General features: G+C 47.2%; 2 non-coding genes across 2 annotated transcripts; both read right to left on the bottom strand.

The window, feature by feature from the left end:
• Nucleotides 1–273: 273 nt before the first annotated feature.
• On the bottom strand, nucleotides 274–3,680 carry LOC149152350 (25S ribosomal RNA). Its single transcript, XR_016263914.1, has one exon. It is a non-coding gene; the product is annotated as a 25S ribosomal RNA (ribosomal RNA).
• A 247-nt stretch (nucleotides 3,681–3,927) lies between these two features.
• On the bottom strand, nucleotides 3,928–4,081 carry LOC149152349 (5.8S ribosomal RNA). The gene has a single exon (XR_016263950.1). It is a non-coding gene; the product is annotated as a 5.8S ribosomal RNA (ribosomal RNA).
• Between the last annotated feature and the right edge of the window lie 1,619 nt (nucleotides 4,082–5,700).

Genomic DNA, 5,700 nt, shown 5'->3' with positions numbered 1-5,700 from the left:
CGCAACATGGAAACACCAAATTTTGGGCACTAGGCTGCGACATGGAAACCCCAAAATTTTGGGCGCTGAGGTGTGACATGGAAACCCCAAAATTTTGGGTGCCGGAGAGCGACATGGAAACCCCAATTTTCCTAGGCTTCAGTGCCTTTTCTGTTGTAGCATGGAAACCCCAAATTTCTCGCCCGCAAGCAATAAAAAATTGTCGTCTAGAGGAAGAGGCAAAGGCACGAGAGTGGGAGGGTTGTTCGGATTTGTTTGTGACAAGAGCAAAGCTCGAATCAAGGTGACCAATGTCTGAATCTCAGTGGATCATGGCAACAAGGCCACTATGCCACTTACAATACCCCGTCGCATATTTAAGTCGTCTGCAAAGGATTCTTCTCAACAACTATTTGGAATTGAACTTCAAAGCTGCCCCGACCAAGATGCTTCACAGTCACGGTTTGCAAATGACACAGGCCCCTAGGGGCAACAAAGCGATGCCCCTACTGCAAGTCGAGATACAGTCAAAGAGTGATATGCACCACTTCTAGCATGGATTCTGAGTTAGAGGCATTTAGTCATAATCTGACGCACGGTAGCTTTGCGTCACTGGATTTTCAACCAAGTGCAATGACCAATTGTGTGAATCAACAGTTCCTCTCGTACTAAGTTGAATTACTATTGTGTTGCGGTTCATCAGTATTGTAAAACTAACCTGTCTCATGATGGTCTAAACCCAGCTCATGTTCCCTATTGGTGGGTGAACAATCCAACACTTGGGGAATTCTGCTTCACAATGATAGGAAGTGCCGACATCGAAGGATCAAAAAGCAACGTCACTATGAACCCTTGGCTGCCACAAGCCAGTTATCCATGTGGTAACTTTTTCTGACACCTCTAACTTCAAATTTCGAAAATCTAAAGGATCGATAGGCCACGCTTTCATGGTTTGTATTCATACTGAAAATTAAAATCAAATGAGCTTTTACCCTTCTGTTCCACACGATATTTCTATTCTCATTGAGCTCATCTTAAGACACCTGCATTATCTTTTAACAGATGTGCTGCCCCAGCCAAACTCCCCAACTGACAATGTTTTCCGCCCAGATCGACCCGCCGAAACATGCGTTAAGACCAAAACAGGGGAAGTGCCCCGTCTCCACCCCATGGAATAAGTAAAGTAACGTTAAAATTAGTGGCATTTCACTTGCACTAAAAATGGCTCCCACTTATTCTACACCTCTCAAGTCATTTCACAAAGTTGGACTAGAGTCAAGCTCAACAGGGTCTTCTTTCCCCGCTAATTCTTTCAAGCCTATTCCCTTGGGTGTGGTTTCGCTAGATAGTAGATAGGGACAGTGGGAATCTCGTTAATCCATTCATGCGTGTCACTAATTAGATGACGAGGCATTTGGCTACCTTAAGAGAGTCATAGTTACTCCTGCCTTTTACCCACGCTTGGTTGAATTTCTTCACTTTGACATTGAGAGCACTGGGCAGAAATCACATTGCGTCAACATCTGTAGGGACCATCATAATTCTTTGTTTTAATTAAGTAGTCATATTCCCCTTGTCCGTACCAATTCTGAGTCGATTGTTTGACGCCTAGGGAAAAGCCCCGACAGAGGGCATTCTATGCCCGTAGCCCAATCAGTACGCAATTTCTTGCCCTCGCCGTGAGAGCAACTTAGGCAGACTGCCAATAGCCCACGAGTTGAGAGCACAGACCCCTAGGCCTAGCCCTCAGAGCCCATCCTTTTCCTGAAGTTACGGATCCATTTTGTCGACTTCCCTTACCTACATTTTTTTATTGACTAGAGGTTGTTCACCTTCGAGACCTGATGCATTATGAGTACGACCGGGCATGAAGGGTACTCGGTCCTCTAAATTTTAAAGGGCCTTTGGGGGTGCACCTCACACCACAAGACATGCGGTGCTCTTCCAACTACTGGATCCTATCTCCGGGTGAACCAATTCCAAGGTGGGAAAACTGTTAAAAAGAAAAGATAACTCTTCCTGGGGCCCCTGACGACGTCTTTAGATTTCTTAACATTCCCGCCCGCTGCCATGTCCTGGTTTAGGAATATTAACCTGATCCCCTTTCGATGCTCGTGCAGAGTGCACCCTTGATACAAGGCTTCCCCATCTCCTAGGATCGACTAACCCATGTCCAAGTGATCTTCACATGTAACCTTTCCCCACTTCAGTCTTCAAATTTCTCATTTGAATATTTTCTACTACCACCAAGATCTGCACCGAGGGCCGATCCACCCAAGCTCACACCCAAGGTTTCTCAAAAATCCCCGCATCCTCCTACTCATTGGAGCCAAGCAATTGCTCTGACGGTCGAGTATAGGTTGCGCACTTCAGTGCCATCCACTTTTGGGGCTAGTTGATTCGGCAGGTGAGTTGTTACACACTCCTTATCCGATTTCGACTTCCATGACCACCGTCCTACTGTCTTAATCAACCAACACCCTTTGTGGGATCTAGGTTAGCACGCAATTTGGCACCATAACTCAACTTTCGGTTCATCCCACATCGCCAGTTCTGCTTACCAAAAATGGCCTACTTGGAGCTCTCGATTCCACGGAGCGGCTCAATGGAGCAGCTGCACCCTCTTACCTATTTAAAATTTGAGAATAGGTCGAGGGCGTTATGCCCCCGATGCCTTTAATCATTTTCTTTACCCGATAAAACTCACGCGTGAGCTCCAGCTATCCTAAGGGAAAATTTGGAGGAAACTAACTACTAGATGGTTCGATTAGTCTTTTGCCCCTATACCCAAGTCACACAAATGATTTGCACGTCAGTATCACTACAAGCCTCCACGAGAGTTTCCTCTGGCTTCGCCCTGCTCAGGCATAGTTCACCATCTTTCGGGTACCAACAGGTGTGCTCGCACTCGAACCCTTCACATAAGCTCAAGGTTGGTCGACGATGCACCCCCCAGGGAGGGGATCTCACCCGTCAGCTTCCTTGCACCACACAGGTTTTCAAACCCGTTGACTCGCACACATGTTAGAATCCTTGGTCCGTGTTTCAAGATGGGTCGAATGGAAATCCCACCAACCAACACCACGAGCGCGTAGGTGCACACGGCTCACCACAAGGGCACACGCTTTATTCCTCAAACACTACAATGACAAATTGAAAGGTAGTAATCCACCTATGCTTGTGATGATGCAGCAGCTCGTGTTGGTTTACACCTCAAGTCGAGCGGTGGACCAGCCTGAGCTGTTCCACATCTAACCGAGACGCATCGACAGCCTCCATCCGCTTCCCTCCCGGAAATTTCAAGCACTCTTTAACTCTCTTTTCAAAGTCCTTTTCATCTTTCCCTTGCGGTACTTGTTCTTTATCGGTCTCTCGCCTGTATTTAGCCTTGGACAAAATATACCACCCAATTAGGGCTACATTCCCAAACAACCCGACTCACCGACAATGCCTCGTGATGCGGCAGGCTCCCGACCCAATGGGCTATCACCCTCTCAGGTGCCCCCTTCCAAGGGACTTGGCCCAGGTCCGACACTGAAGACGCTTCTACAAACTACAATTTAGGCAACGCTGCCGCCCGACTTTCATGCTGGGCTCTTCCTAGTTCGCTCACCGCTACTAGGGGAATCCTTGTAAGTTTCTTTTCCTCTGCTTAATTATATGCTTAAACTCAGCGGGTGTTCTCACCTAAGCTGAGGTCACAAAGTTGGAGCTAAATCTGCCCTACCCCATGGGAGGAAAAGAGAGAGCAAAGAAAGTTCGAGCGATGCCACACAAATCCTGCATCAGCTAATGCCGACTACCCATCCAAGGGGACAAGATCACCGCTCGCCGATGCATGCCACAAAACATCGCTCGAGGTATTTCAGCCAACCACACCGCATTGAGCATGAATGAATAGCTCCGCTTCTCCCTAACATATTGCAGGGGGCATGTTTGAATGGGATATGATGCCTAGATCGACGTGCCCTCGACTGAGGCCTCGGGCGCAAATTGCGTTCAAAAACTGGATGATTCATGGGATTTTGCAATTCACACTAAGTATCACATTTCGCTATGTTATTCATTGTAACAAGAGCCGAGATATCTGTTGTCGAGAGTCGTTTCCACGTATTACCAAAAAATCCACCACAACATTGAATAGGGTCACCCCCCACAACAAATGTAAGGCTAAGGGCCAAAAGGAGGAAAGGAAGAAAAACGCATGAAAGAAAGAGAAAAAAAGGTGTCTACCCCCCTCACAGGAGGAGGCTCAAACAGGAAACAATTGCCCCAAGCCCCACGCCCTCGCAAAAAGGGGGGAAATGCATGGAATATCAATCAAGAAGGACTAGGGTGGCCACCCTGGGAGCTCGCACTACTTTTAATCCTTCCCGAACACCAGTCCACAATAATTCCCCCTTTTCTCCATAAAGCTAGGGACCGAAAGGAAGAAGGGAAGAAAACAAGGTGAAAGAAATAGAGATCAAATGTGGCTATCGGCTCACAAGGGGAGGCTCAAACAAAGCACAAGCCTCCCAAGCCCTGTGCCTTCAAAAAAAGGGTGGAATTGAAGGGGACGACGATCGAGAAGGACTAGGGTGTCCAGCCTAGGAGCTCGCACTGTGTTTCATCCTTCCCAAACACCAATCCACACCTTTTCTTCGTAAAGCCAGGGGCCAGAAGGAAGAAGGGAAGAAAACAACATGAAAGAAAGGGATATCAACCGTGGTTACCAGCTCACAAGAGGAGGCTTCAAACAGAGAACAAGCTTCCCCAACCCAGTGCCTTCGATGAAAGGGGGGAATTGTATGGGGCGATGATCAAGAAGGACTAGGGTGGCCACCCTGGGAACTCGCACTGCTTTTCGTCCTTCCTGAACACCAATCCACAACAATCCCACCTTTTCTCCGTAAAGCTAGGGGGCTAAAAGGAAGAAGGGAAGAGAACAACATGAAAGAAAGAGAGCTATCAAACATGTCTACCAGCTCACAAGGGGAGGCTCAAACAGAGAAAAATCTTCCCCAATACCTTGACTTTGCAAAAAGGGGGGAAATGCAGGGGACAATGATTGAGAAGGAATAGGGTGGCCACCCCCAGAACTCGCACTGCTTTTCATCCTTCCTGAACACCAATCCATAGCAATCCCACCTTTTCTCCATAAAGCTAGGGGCCAAAAGCAAGAAGGGAAGAAAACAACATAAAAGTAAGAGACATCAAATGTGGCTACTGGCTCACAAGGGGAGGCTCAAATAGAAAACAATCTTCCCAAACCCCGTGCCTTCATAAAAAGGGGGGAACTGTAGCAGACGACGATCGAGAAGGAATAGGGTGGCTCAATAGAGAGAAGCTCAACAACATGCTGAGTAGACATCCGCTAACCAAAAAAAAATCAAAAAAGGCACCCAATCAAAAAGCATCCCAACTCTTCACACCCTCCCACATACATTATGGCACAACACCCTTTCTAGCTTTACAACATAACAAACAAATATCAAACAACCAAGCAAATAAATCACCACCTAAACTTGACCACTAGAAAATACCAGAGCCGCGATGAGACTAGTGTTTAGAGCATGTTACTGAGAGGTAAACAACCCCCCAACCTGGCACAAGGCTTCAAACAAAAAATAGGCTATTAATAACAAACCCACCTGTGAAGTAGGAAAGTGTTCCCTCTGTGGACAGAGGCAACCCCTCTAGCCCTAGAGTGGGTCTAGTCACAAACAAGGACAAATCAAC

Source organism: Pinus tabuliformis, chromosome 9 (genome assembly GCF_031772625.1).
Source record: "Pinus tabuliformis cultivar Carrire ecotype Pingquan chromosome 9, CPIR1, whole genome shotgun sequence".
NCBI classification, from domain to species: Eukaryota; Viridiplantae; Streptophyta; class Pinopsida; order Pinales; family Pinaceae; genus Pinus; species Pinus tabuliformis.
The sequence above is the reverse complement of the archived record's forward strand: the minus strand, read 5'-3'. Positions and strand labels throughout refer to the sequence as shown.